Source organism: Triticum aestivum, chromosome 3D, assembly GCF_018294505.1.
Source record: "Triticum aestivum cultivar Chinese Spring chromosome 3D, IWGSC CS RefSeq v2.1, whole genome shotgun sequence".
NCBI lineage: Eukaryota > Viridiplantae > Streptophyta > Magnoliopsida > Poales > Poaceae > Triticum > Triticum aestivum.
In genome coordinates, this window is record NC_057802.1 from 419237254 (window position 1) to 419252185 (window position 14932).

The window sequence follows — 14932 nt, forward strand, 5'->3', positions numbered from 1 at the left end:
TCCACTCCTTCGGTGAGGGCCCCTGTGGTCATAGGCTGGTACGAGTTGATTGCGTGACGCCCGTCCAGTTTCCTAATTCCCATCTAATTCCGATATCCGATTGTGAGTTCACGTCTTCGAGTATCCCCAGCCACGATCATCATCTCTGGACGCGAACGCGAGTCGCTGTTTCATGGATGAACTCTATTCTTCCACCTCTACTCCAGGCCAGTGCCAGATTGCGCCATCACCCAGACATCGCCGAGCGCATGCCGCAGACGCATATACAGATCGCGTCATCGCCAAGCGCCGGATCGGACAATAACCAACAGCGATTCAACCGATCCAAGGTATTATCATATTCATGATTTTAAACCGCAGCAGAAACGGCCGCATTGCGGCACAATCGCCGCTGAAAAGTTGCCCTGCGATGATTTGCATGCAGGCCAAAATCGCGGGAGATCACCGGCGATTGCAGGAGATCATGCTGATTTAGGCTAAAATTTTGATGCAAATTTGGCTGACGCAATTTCCTTTCTCCGGCCATTTTAATAGGTGATCATTATCACTTTGTTTATTGCTAATTAAGTAATTTATCTTCGTCAACATGATGCATGGCTTTTACTGTCAAACTTTTCATGCAAATTTGTTTATTTTCAGCATTGTGTGTATAAACTATATATCATAGTATCAATCTTGCTTTTAGATTTATTATAAAAAATACAGACAGCAATACTACTATAACTGTTGTGTTGCTTATATTATGGCCCCTATATCCGCACACAAAATATATACTAAGGGCCCCCGAGCTGCCCCTGAGCTTTACTTTCGCCCCGGGCCCCTAAAAACTCAGGACCGGCCCTGTAGGTAGGCATATACTTATTTTCACTACACCACAATGTTTTTTTCAACCTCACCACACTACAATGTTGGTTTGCAGTGGGTTGTCCATGAGAGTGCTGCATGGTGTTGGATCTGGGATACGTCAGAGAAGGTATTTTCTATCTGTTCCTTAATACCCTCTTTTTGTGGTAGCATATATTCCAGTATTTAGTTAAACTTACATCGAAAAAGTATTTTGTATGACAGTTGGCCTGTGCCCAAGCCATACTGGTACCGTGGTTTACTTGATGTGGATATGTATGATCTGCCCCCACGGGTTGGAAGACAACTCCAATAGAAGTCATGGTGCTGGAGTGTTGGAATGCTATTCTCTGTATGTCCTTGTGCTAATTTCTGATGGACTGTAGTGCTATTTATTGTGGGGGCTGTTCTTGTTCTGTTCATCTTCTACTAATGGACCTGTAATGTGTATGTTGTCTATTCTGTGCTTATATATAAGATGTACAAAGTGGCTAAGCTGCAACGCCGTGCATTCCCAGCGCTTTGCGATGGTTCTCCTCTTGATGGACATGTGTTCCCAGTTTTTTTTCTTGGTTCACTGGCGATTTTGCATCCTGTTTTTGTGGTATTGGCCGGTCTGGTTTCTCCATCTGAGAAATATCTACAGGCCTCTAGAATTATTTGTGGCCTTCCCTAAAAAAAAATAAAAAAAGATCTGGGGGCAGACTCCACGAGCCCTTCTTTCCATAGAGCATTTTATACATCTCCATAGAAGATGTAAAAAAAATTATCTCCAAAAAATGCTTTTTATACATCTCAAAAAGAGACAACTCCAACAGGTAATGTATACTCCGCACTTGTGCACCTGGGACATTTCCTGCAGTAAAAACTTTAGCTCACTTCCCATGCATTGTACTCTGAAGATTGCCATTATTTAGCTCGGTTATTCTTCCGGATATCAGTATGGCTTTCTATTTATCACATTTTTCGTTAGTGTTGCCGTTGTTTTATTGGATAGATGGGCAGGTTGGCATTGGATGGCGTGTGTGCACAGCAGACCATGCCAGCAAAAAATCGTTGAAGTGCCTGTTCATATGACCCGCTAAAGCGTTCTACCTGGCCAAACAACAACTGCCGGTCGTAATATCACCGGGCACGGCAGAGCGCGCCTATTCATCTAGTCACATGGATGTCCACGAGAAAACTTAAAATAAAATAAATAAAAGCCGCATGAGCATGATAATCCACCACATTGCCAAATGGAAGGTAAGTGAACCAGAAAGAGTTTAAAGTCCCATCACTTTCAGACTATGGCATGCACCAAACCATCTCTACATAGCGCTATGGTTCCTAACAAATCACATAGTTGTACAGATAAAAACTACACCAACAAGTAGACTAGATTATAACTACTGACGCCTCAGGTGGACATGGTGATATCATTGATCTTCTTCTGTTGAGGTCGCCAACTGCGAATAGTCCCAATAACATTTTTCCCTAGCAAGCTGCATTTTTTTTTCAAACAAGGACTGTTGATGTAGATAGGGCATTTTATTTTCGTGTCATTTGGGGCTTCTAGCCACGGCTCCATCCAAAACATAACAAATCCTGTTCATACAATAAGACAAATGTTATTCAAGCTAATCTTTATCTATTTATAGAGTGATCTTTTGTAAGATACTAATTTCCTTTGTACCAGATTATTTGTTGTGCTCAAACCAATTTGAGACACTTACCCATCTAATTTGGAAAGCACATCGTTTTGTAGTCGGTAGACTCCCCATGCTTGCAGATGACCTCGATCGAGATATGATATCCCAATAAGGTGTCCTCTTCTGTTGAACACAGGCGATCCCAAATATCCATATTCATGCATCGCACAGTTGTGAAAGAAAACGTTGACATCTTTCTGTCTCACTTGAGTTGAATCACTATTGTTTTACAAAATGCAAAGATATTAGAGTTATCAAAACCAAGGAATTATGTAGTCTGTGGTATATATAATTACTTACATTATGTTGCCTTCACAAAAGCCAACTGGTGTGACATGTTTTTCCCTAGGGAAAACGAAGGCATAAACTGGCGAACATCTTCTTGGATTCCAAGTTCAAAGTTGACAGGTTTTCTGTAGGCATTTCCTTTCAGCTCAAGAAGAAATGTGAAAAAATTATTGGTCGGATATTTAACCAAAGAACACGAGATCTTAATTAATTCTCCATATCCCCCATTCTGTGGAAGACGCACAGAGAACTCATTTGATCTCCTAAAGAAGACAGGATTTGCTATTATTGTAGCTAATTCATCAACGACGGAGGTAACAAGGCCAGCAATAACCATATTCTCCATATTCTCTTCTCTCTTCCAGTCAAAAGATATTCGGACGACTGATTTGCGAACCTCTTCCAAAGTAGACTTAAGAGAGTCCTAAGAAAAAGAATACCATCTAATATCAGAGGGGAACTCAAATCGAATAAATAATTCGAGTATAAGCTAGATTTACTGACCTTATCCATCGCCAAAGAGGGCGAGGAGGTAAAAACGAATAGCGAGGCGGCCTTATGATTATTCAGCGCGGCTGATCTGGAGAAGGAGAGCGGCCGAGAAGTGGATCAAACTTTGCAAGCGCGAGGAGGAAGGGCAGACGAAAAGAGCATGCACCTGCGCGCCGCCGTCGGGTGTGGTCTTCGGGTCCGGTTAGGGCAGGACTGGGGATATATATTTGCGGCTTGTTAAACGGGCTCTGTGGATCTTTCTTTCCTTGGAGTGGACTGTGTGGATTTCTGTGAGAGAGCAGGAACATATATTTTGCCAAGTCACAGCCCATAGGCGCTCGGCCCAAAAGTTTTGTTCTGAGAACATGTTTGTTAGAAACGTCAAAAAGGTTTCCCGAAAAGAAAACGTAAAAAAGGTGAGGGCAATGGGAACTTTTCAATTTTGATGAACTTTTTTACCATATTCGATGAACTTTTTAAAATTTGATGAACTTTTTTTTAAATTCATGAACTTTTTTCTAAAAATCGATGAACACTTTTTTCAAATCCGCTGAACTCTTTTCAAAATTGATGAACTGTTTTCAGATTCGATAACTTTTCTCAAATTCAATGAACTTTTCCTAGATTCGATGAACTTCTTCCAATTATGGTGAACTTTTCTCAAATTCGATGAACTTTTTTTCAGATTTGATGAACTTTCTTCAAATTTGAGAATTAAAAAAACAATGAATTTTCTTCATATTTGAAAAAAATTGTGCATTTTTTAAAGAAAAACTTTGAATTTTTTTAGAAAATTACACGCATTTATCAAAAAAAAGGAAAGTAAAATGGCGAACAAAACCATTACAGGAAGAGAGGAAAGAGAGGGGCTTTGTGAGCTGGAGAAAGAATAAAAGAAAGCAAACAATTTTTGTAATCACAGGTCGTTTGATGGCTTAGTGCTTGGTGCACTGCGATGTGAAGGACGAGGTCGCAAGTTCGAATTGTTGGGAAACGTAGCATGCAATTTCAAAAAAATTCCTACGCTCACGCAAGATCTATCTACGAGATGCATAGCAATGAGAGGGGGAGAGTGTGTCCACGTAACCTCGTAGACCGAAAGCGGAAGCGTTTGGCAACGCAGTTGATGTAGTCGAACTTCTTCTCGTTCCGACCGATCAAACACCAAACGTACGACACCTCCGAGTTCTGCACACGTTCAGCTCGATGACGTCCCTCGAACTCTCGATTCATCAAAGTGTCGAGAAAGTAGATGAGTTTCGTCAGCACGACGACATGGTGACGGTGATGGTGAAGTGATCCGCGCAGGGCTTCGCCTAAGCACTACGAGATATGACCGGAGGCGTAAACTGTGGAGGGGGGCGCCACACACGGCTAACAATTGTTGGTGTGTGTTCTAGGCGCCCCCTCCCCACGTATATATAGGTGGGAAGGGGAGGGGAGCTGCCATGGGGCGCCCCAAGTAGGAGGAATCCTACTTGGGGGCCTTGTCCAATTCGGCACCCCCCCCCCTTTACCATATTCACCGGAGGGGGAAGGAAAGAGGAGGGAGGAGGGAAGGAAGGGGGAGGCTGAATCCCTCTCCTTCCTTCTCTCTTCCCCTCTTTCCCTTTCCCTCTGGTGCGGCCCATATGGGGGCGCAGCAGCCCCTGCTGGCTGGTGCATTTCCCCTCTTAGCCCATTAGGCCCTTATCTTTGCCGGGGGTGCCCGGAACCCCTTCCGGTGACCCGATATGTACCCCATACCCTCTAGAACACTTTCGGTGTCCGAATACTATCGTACTATATATCAATCTTTACCTCTCGACCATTTCGAGACTCCTCGTCATGTCCGTGATCTCATCCGGGGCTCCGAACAACATTCGGTCACCAAATCACATAACTCATATAATACAAAATCATCATCGAACGTTAAGCGTGCGGACCCTATGGGTTCGAGAACTATGTAGACATGACCTAGACACCTCTCCGGCCAATAACCAACAGCAGAACCTGGATCCTCATATTGGTTCCTACATATTCTACGAAGATCTTTATCGGTCATACCGTAATGACAACATACGTTATTCGCTTTGTCATCGATATGTTACTTGCCCGAGATTCGATCGTCGGTATCTTCATACCTAGTTCAATCTCGTTACCGGCAAGTCTCTTTACTCGTTCCATAATACATCATCCCACAACTAACTCATTAGTCACATTGCTTGCAAGGCTTCTTATGATGTGCATTACTGAGAGGCCCCAGAGATACCTCTCCGAAACTCGGAGTGACAAATCCTAATCTTGATCTATGCCAACTCAACAAACACCTTCGGAGATACCTGTAGAACATCTTTATAATCACCCAGTTACGTTCTGACATTTGATAGCACATAAGGCATTCCTCCGGTATCCAGGAGTTGCATAATCTCATAGTCGAAGGAATATGTATTTGACATGAAGAAATCAATAGCAACAAAACTGAACGATCAATATGCTAAGCTAACGGATGGGTCTTGTCCATCACATCATTCTCCTAATGATGTGATCCCGTTATCAAATGACAACACATGTCTATGGTTAGGAAAGCTTAACCATCTTTGATCAACGAGCTAGTCCAGTAGAGGCTCACTAGGGACACATTATTTGTTTATGTATTCACACATGTATTTAGGTTTCCGATCAATACAATTCTGGCATGAATAATAAACCTTTATCATGAATAAGGAAATATAAAATAACAAATTTATTATTGCCTCTAGGGCATATTTCCTTCAGTCTCCCACTTGCACTAGAGTCAATAATCTAGTTCACATTGCCATGTGATTAACACCAATAGTTCACATCACCATGTGACAAACACCCAAAGGGTTTACTAGAGTCAATATGTCGCCATGTGATTAACATCCAAAGAGTACTAAGGTGTGATCATGTTTTGCTTGTAAGAGAGTTTTAGTCTCTGCCACATTCAGAGCTGTATGTATTTTGCAAATTTCTATGTCTACAATGCTTTACATGGAGCTACTCTAACTAATTGCTCCCACTTTCAATACGTATCCAGATTGAGACTTAATGTCATCCGGATCAGTGTCAAAGCTTGCATCGACGTAACCCTTTACGACGAACTCTTTATCACCTCCATAACCGAGAAACTTTTCCTTGGTCCTCTTAGGTACCTAAGGATAATTTTGACCGCTATCTAGTGATCTACTCCTAGATCACTATTGTACCCCCTTGTCAAACTCTTGGCAAGGTACACAATAGGTCTGGTACACAGCATGGCATACTTTATAGAACCTATGGCTGAGGCATACACTACTACAGGATGCTGCTAATGCGACACTGCGATCAGAGACCCTTTGACGAAACTGTGTGCGATGCATTAATCACAAACGGGGATGTAAAAAAACCATCAAAAAAGGAAACGTTTGCGATGGCGGAGCCATCAAACACGGTTCAGATTTAGTTGCGTGTGCGATTTAGGGCACACGGTTAACCCATTCAAACTGTTTGCGATGAGGCAGAATAACAGAAACGGGCAGCCATATCAATGTGTGTGCGATATACGGCATACAGTTCGCTCCGATGAACCGTTTGCTATTAGAGAGTGCAACATAAAGGGTTAGCCAGATCAAGGTGTGTGTGATATAGGGCATACAGTTCACTCGGACGAACTATTTTCGATTAGCGAACATAACAGAAATGGTTCAATTTAACAAGATGTGTGTGATAAGTGGCAAACAGCCGACTCGGATGAACTGTTTGCGATGAGAAATTACAACACAAATGGTTAATACAGTTAGTTCGTGTGCGATTCGGTGTGTACAAAAAACTTTGAAAAATGCAAACTAGTTGCTTGCGGTGGCTAGGAGTATCGCACACGATGCGTATGCGAGTACTCGTGTGCGATGATTAGTATGTTACACATACGTTTCCTTGTATTAACACTTGTGTGATAAATAACACGTGTGGCACCGGATACGGTATTCAGGTTGTGTGTGTGCTCCACTTAATCTTCCCGCGCTCCAACGAATGCTTCCTGCGCTCCACATGGGTGAATTGTAAAATCCACGCCTATTCCCTCACCGGTTTCCCGCCACCAGCTAACGGCTTGATGCATATAACCCAGGCGGCAACGCACCGCCGCGACACTCTGCAAAGATCTAGTCCTCACCCATCTACCATTAGTTATTCCAAGCATGCCAGGCAACGACCAAAGCTTCGACGTCGACGCCTACCTGCGTTACATCTTCGGCGAGGAGAACGAGCCGGAGCAGGTCGGGGAGCAAGAGCTTCATCGGCCGGTGCATGCACCATGGCCCATCGGCATTGATATCGGCGTCACAGTACTTGGGAGCACAATCGACATATTGCAGAGGAGGTGTGATGAGCAGTTTGCCATCCACCGTGCAAAAGATGCAGAGCTACTCGGCGGCATGATCGACGACCCACCCGAAGAGCCGCCGTCACCAGTGCTCATCGAGAGCCTGATGCCCCTCAAGGAATGGGCAGAGGACCTCTGTGATTCAGTCAAGACAAAGGCAGCCAGTGGCTTCATCATTACCCGTGGCGGCCGTGTCAACCTCGATCCCGATGATGTGGTGGCCAGGCTCGAGCGCATCCTTGGCGGAGTTGACGTCCCCGACGAAGTAGAACATCGCCAACGTGATATCTTGAGGATGCAGGTGATCGACGAAATTTGCTACCAGGCCAGAGACATGGAAATGGAGCGGCTCCGCGGAGTTGTCATGCGCGCGATTGCACGCTGCCAAGCTCTTCTGGAAGAGGCCCAACAGCACCAAGAGCCTCCCAGCGCCAGCAGCTCCGTAGGCGGAGGCGAGTCGGGACACTTGGAGTGAACGGCCGCAAGGGTGCTATGCTGATCATGGAGTCTGAGAAGACCATCGTCGGAAGTCCACCAGCTCAGCCTTTTAGTCTATATTTTATTATAATTGTATGCATATGTAGGTCGTGAGTGTTCTGGGCCTTGCCGCATGTGGCATTTTAAATTATCCTGAATATGTAAGACAATTATTAAGAATTATTAACCGTTGCCATTGTAACTTTGCCTCAACGACGAGCAGAGCACGCGCAGGGACGCTAGAGCGGAGCGCGCCGCGGCCGCCTCAACAGCGAGCAACCACGTGGTCAACCTTCTGCCATCAATAAATTTTGACCTTGTTTCTTGTCACATTGCTGATTACAACGCAATAAGTAATTGCAAATTTGTTCACACCAATCAAACTAATATGTGTTCACACTTAGCACCGGGCTATAAAAACTACCCACTCGAAAATTACTTCACAGTTCCTCTCCTCATCACCCACAAAACTGGTTTTTTCTGTCAAGTCGTTCCGCCATGACCGGTAGGAGGAGTTTAGGGTGGACATATAACCAGGCAACAAAGACCAAGGCCGCGGAAGCACTAGAGAGGCCCCGCCAAGCCACAACCGCAGCAGAGATGTCCCGACGCGCCGTGGAGCCCTCGAATGAGCTCTCACGGGTACGCGAGGGCTCTCACAAGCGCATTCGGGGCGTCGGCCATCGCGACGAGTCGGCGTTCCTGAAGTCCTTCGCCAGCGACGACGACATTCTTGCTGGCGTCACTACACAGCAGGAGCTGGTCGACGGCTTGATGAAGCTGCTCAGGATCAGCGATGCCTCGGTTGACAAGGCGACCGGCCTCGTCGAGCAACTCATGGGTGACAATGTGAAGCTCCTCAAGTTGGTTGCCAAGAAGGAGGAGGAGGCCGCCGGCTGGAAGATGCTGCATGAGCAGAGCAGTGCCTCGGAGATGACGCTGAAAGCGGTCGTCGAGGAACTGATGGGTGGCTTGAGGAAGCTCCGGATCGAGCGCGAGCAGGAGGTGGAGGAATCCGTGGCTGCTTTCAAGCAAAGTCGTGAGGAATTGAAGAAGGAGCTGGAGAATTTCGCCGCCCGGCGATCCATCGACGAGTAGAGACAATAGCGACCCAGATCGTTGTCTGCAATTTCCTTCTTCTCTTGCCCCCATGTCTTCCAGGCTTTGCCGCATGTGGCATTTTAAATTATCCGGAATATGCAAGACAATTATTATCAGCGCCATTGTAAATTTGTGGTCGTATTATCCGTTGCCATTTTATTTGTGGTCGTATTATCCGTTGGCTATGTGGCAATTTAAATTAGGGTGGAATACGAGTTGAAAACACAAACAAAGTAAATGCTGCCATGGGATCACAAGCAAACACCCTCCGTCCAGGTGCTTAATTTAATTAATCCATTAATGGAGAAGTTGTGAGCGAGGCGGGCGGCAGCTTTGCATGGAGGTCAAAGAGCTCGTTTCCCGGAGAGCATGGGCGGCCTTGCTGCTTGCACGTGTCCCGTCGAGCCTGCGAGGTGGATAGGATGCACGCATCCCATCGAGCGTGCGCGGCAGACTGCTTACACGTGTCCCGTCGAGCCTGCACGGCAGACTTCTCTCGCTCGTCCCGTCTAATCAAACAGCTGCACGCACGCCACCGAGTATGGTTAAATTTCGACACGGTTAATATAATACAACCGTTTGTGATATTAACGTGTCAGCTTTTGTTTCAAAAATGACTTTGTTGGCTACTAATGTGTGCGCCTCTTCTCAAACTGGACGATTTTTTTTACCACAACATATATGTGCCATGTCATGAAACCATGCCAAGTTTCATGTTTTTTGGGTGACTTTTTGATTTACTGGGATTTAAAAACCGAGATTCTCAATGTTTCAGGACGACAACAAGTTTGTAATTCATTCTCATTCCTTAAATGAGACCTAAACATGCACCCAATGACACATGTACGATTTCCCACCCATTTTGCTTCACTGGAGCATGTGCTTGTAGTTCAAATTTGAATTATGAACTACATTAAATGCGTAGAAAACTTAGTAATTAGTAATATATATACAATGGCCAAACGAACCCTGAACAGTTTCAAATTTCAGCCCGACACTCCTTCTATTCTATGTTGCCTGTAGAAAACAAAGTTGAAGGCGAGAAGAGGCAGCGATTATCATTTCGCCCACAAGAGGGGCATGTTTCCCTACCGGAACCACGATGGTTGCGACAGGCTCCGGTTTGTAAAAGGCTTGTAATATAGCTTCGCCCAAATTGGACAATTATATGTACCATGTAGTGACACCATGCCGAGTTTCATGATTTACTGGTGAGTTTTGGATTTATAGAGATTTAAAAACCGAGATTCGCAATGTTTGTGGCCAAGCCAGGGCGGCAACACGGTTGAATTCATTCCCATTCGTTCCATGGGACCTAAACATGCACCCCAAGGAAACATGTACGTTTTTTCTAGCCATTTTGGTGCACTGGAGCATGTATTTGTAGTTCGGATTTGAATTATGGAAATTAATTGCCTAGAAAACTCAATTAATGAATAAAAAGGTCAAACGAACCCTGAAAAATTTCAAAGTTCAGCGCGGATCTCCCGTTGTTCCGTGTCGCGTGTAGAAGAAAATATGAGGCTAGAAGAGGGAGTGATTATCGTTTGGCCCACAAGGGGACACGTTTCCCTATCGAACCCACGAGGGTTCTTGCGACAGGCTCCGGTTTGTAAGAGGTTTGTAATAAAGCTTGGCCCAAATTGGCAATGTTTTTACCACGACATATATGTGCCATGACATGACACCATGCCACCTTTGATGACTTTCTGGTGAGTTTTGGATTTATGGGGACTTAAAAACCGAGATTCGAAATGTTTGAGGACGAGCCAGGACACCGATACAGTTGTAATTCGTTCCCATTCCTGGCATGGGACCTAAACATGCACCCAAGGACACATGTATAATTTTTCTATCCATTTTGGTGAACTGGAGCATGTATTTGTTGTTCAGATTTGAATTATGGACATTAAATGCCTAGGAAACTCAATTAGTGTATAAAAAGGCCAAATGAACCCTAAATAGTTTAAATTTCAGCACGTATATCATGTCGTTCCATGTTGCTCGTGAAAGAAAATACAAGGCGAAAAGAGCTAGTGATTACATTTCGCCCACAAGGGAAACACGTTTCCCTATCGGAACCACGAGGCTTCTTTGAGAGAAGCTCCGGTTTTTGTAAGAGGTTTGTAATAAAGCTTGGCCCAAATTGGACAATATTTTTACCATGACATATTATGTGCCATGATGTGACACCATGCCACCTTTGATGACTTTCTGGTGAGTTTAGGATTTACGGGGATTTAAAAACAGAGATTCCAAATGTTTGAGGACGAGCCAGGACACGAGTACGGTTGTAATTCGTTCCTATTCTCGGCATGGGATCTAAACATGCACCCAAGGACACATGTACAAATTTTCTAGCCATTTTGGTGAACTGGAGCATGTATTTGAAGTTCAGATTTGAATTATGGACATTAAATGCCTAGGAAACTCAATTAGTGTATAAAAAGACCGAACAAACCCTGAATAAGTTTAAATTTCAGCACGGATATCCTGTCATTCCATGTTGCCCATAGAAGGAAATACAAGGCGAAAAAAGGCAGTGATTACGTTTCGCCCACAAGGGGGACACGTTTCTCTATCGGAACCACGAGGCTTCTTTGAGAGAAGCTCCAGTTTGTAAGAGGCTTGTAATAAAACTTGCGCCATAATGGACGAAAAAAATTCCTCGACATATAAGTGCCATGTCGTGACACCATGCCAGGTTTCACGATTTTCAGCTTAGTTTTGGATTTATGGAGATTGAAAAACCGAGATTCTTCTCACGAAATGTTTTCAAATAGCACACGGTTCACTCACGAAAGCCGATATTCAATGAAAACTTCATGGAAACCATATTTTAAAGTTTCATAAAAATCTGAAAAAAAAGTGGGATGTTAAGAAGGTGATGTTTTATTGCGACACAAAATTTCAAGTTGAAAAACATTACGAGATGTGAGGTATGAAAAAGACAAATTCAGCCCTGAATAGTGATATTACTATTCGGCACTATTCAACGCTGATTTTGTATTTTTCATAGCTCACATCTCGTAATGTGTTCCAACTTAAAATTTTGTGTGGCAATAAAATATCATCCTCTTAACATCCCACATTTTTTCAATTTTTTTTAAACTTCAAAACATCTTTTTCTCGTGGTTTTCACCGGTTTCCACCGAATGTTGGTTTCCGTATGATATTCTCCCCCCTGCCGCGCGCGCGATCTGAGTCGTGTGTTCTGATTGGTCAGAACCCAAACCCCACGGATCGTACGTGTGCATCGTTGGATGCTCCCAGATCGAAAGACAACCCTGAGCCCTTTCGACAACACATGCAGTACATGGGTAAGCACAATGCGCATGCATCGTGTAGCTCACGCTTCCTTCTCTACTAGGTTTTCATTCAAAACAGGCTACCGTTTCTCGCCACTCCTCTCATCGGTTCCCCGCCTCTTCTCCCATCGTTTTCCCACTACCAGTGTCAGTGCTCATTGAAGGCTAGCGGCGACACACCGTCCATGTAAAATATCCCACACAGTTTCTAAAAGCACAAATGTGTGTGATAGGAGGGAGTAGGTCCCATAGGGTGACCAGCGTGAAACGCCTTAAAGGCAAGGAGGCAATTCTTATCAGCAAGGGCCGGCTTCCCATCCGCTAGCCTAGTCGAAGAGAACGCAGAAGTTAAGTGTGCTCGGGTTGGAGTAGTCCAATGATGGGTGACCCGGTGGGAAGTTGCATATCTCAAGCTTCATTTTGTAGACTATGTTTTATGGGTTATTTTTTCCTCTAAAAAAAATTAAAGAATGATTGACTGGACCTGTCATGGCGATTATATAAACCTATTATGTTTTTACGGGTTATTTTTCCTCCAAAAAAATTAAAGAATGATTGACTTGACCTGTCATGGCGATTATATAAACCTTTTTCAGGTTGCATGCAGGGTATAGGGGGCAGGGTGTTCTTCTCGAGCATGTCTCCCTTGTGCGGCTTATAGACGCGGCACATATCTGTGTGCTCCCCGAGGTATATATATACTATCCTTTACCGACAATTAGGGGGCCCCACACAATCTACCCCTTTGACCCAACAACGAGAAGGGTTTAACCATGATGGTTTCCTATGGATACTAGTAAGGTTTGGTAACCAAATTATGAATAAATACCACACTATAGCGTATAAGCTTTGAGTCATATATGCATGATGTAGATGTTCCTTTAATTCTTATAGTTCATCTCATCTAAAATCAATTAGTTTTATAAAAAAATCTATTTTAAGATTCATGGAATTGTGCATTGTAAAGGTAAAAACAAAAAGTGACAATTCATTTAGAAAAAAAAGTTTGGGCAATTAAGATATGGAAGATTCTAGAGAACAAAGGAGAAGTGCTTGTGTTTTGAGGTTTGTGCATTATGCTTAAGTTCAACCATGAAGTCTTCTAGATTGTACATGTGGCAGAATCTGGTGGAATGTAGATGATATCCAACGGCCAGTAGTGCTCGGATTTTCCATCTCTGTACCGTCGGATTGGCTTCATCCAACGACCAACTTTCAAAGTTATTCGCACACTATATAGGTGTATAGATGTATATATATATATATATATATGTGTGTGTGTGTGTGTGTGTGTGTGTGTGTGTGTGTGTGTGTCCCAGAAAAAATAAAGTTTGAGCGCATGAGTGGGACGACCCCCACCCCGCCGTCGCCGCCTCGAAGTTGGGAAACTGACATCGTATGTATTGAACCAGGCTTGGAGTCGGGTACGGTGTTCGGTTTGTAATGTAGTTGGTGGCCCATCGAAGTTGTGCATTTGGGATTTAAACACATCATACACCACCGTACCCATACGTATTTTCGGGTCGCCTGTAGTATATACGGGGTCTTCTGATCGACCACCTCTCCCTTGTGCGGTTTTTTGTGACGACACACATATCTGTGGGCTCCCCGAGTGTATATATATCATCGCTTTGACCGATAATGAGGGGTATGTGTTGGCCATGAATGGATTCCTCCTAGTTCGTGTTAGGGCCGGTCACCGTCACATGTCGCTCAACCAAAGCTCGAGCTCATGCGTTGTCAGGATTCCCTCCCAAATGCTCGAATTGCTGGGTTCGACCTACATCAAACCTTGCGTATCTCGTCCTTAACTACCTTGCCTTCATGATTGTTGTCTGTATCGAGAGGTAGGCACCATATCTAAATTGTACATTATTCTATATTGAAAACACACATCACCCCTTCCCAACGTACATCATTTTGGGTTGCATGCAAGAGGTGCTGGTTTTGTGGTCCCTCTCGTGCGATTTTTATGATGGTTCAATCTATTGGCCCAAGCGGTTTATCGACAACAGCAAATGTCATTTGACCAAACGATAGATTCATTGGTCCGTCTTATGGTAGGTCATGGCGACATGCATGTATGACCAAAGTATCGATCATTACGTGCATCCGCCCTGCTGACACGAAGTGAAAGGTGCTGGGCCAAGCATCCTAGCTAGATACGACATTATGTCATTATATATATAAAAACTCTATTAATAACCCAGGGTGAAGAATTACTTATTCTTCACCCGGGTCGATCGACAGAGCGGTGGTCTGGTCTAAACATCGAGCGATATAAAATTGCGGTCCACTGATGTAATTTTACATCGATGGAAAAGGATAGCCGGGAGCTAGCCCACCTCACCCCGATGTAAAAAAAAAAA

General features: G+C 44.1%; 2 long non-coding RNA genes across 2 annotated transcripts; one reads left to right on the forward strand and one right to left on the reverse strand.

Moving 5' to 3' along the window:
- The first annotated feature begins 236 nt into the window (after nucleotides 1-236).
- On the forward strand, nucleotides 237-1420 carry LOC123074800 (uncharacterized). Its single transcript, XR_006436054.1, has 4 exons — nucleotides 237-329; nucleotides 425-534; nucleotides 920-973; nucleotides 1069-1420. It is a non-coding gene; the product is annotated as an uncharacterized lncRNA (long non-coding RNA).
- A 673-nt stretch (nucleotides 1421-2093) lies between these two features.
- LOC123074801 (uncharacterized) lies at nucleotides 2094-3529 on the reverse strand. Its single transcript, XR_006436055.1, has 4 exons — nucleotides 3327-3529; nucleotides 2835-3246; nucleotides 2559-2753; nucleotides 2094-2430 (listed from the first exon to the last, which is right to left on the reverse strand). It is a non-coding gene; the product is annotated as an uncharacterized lncRNA (long non-coding RNA).
- Nucleotides 3530-14932: the final 11403 nt, after the last annotated feature.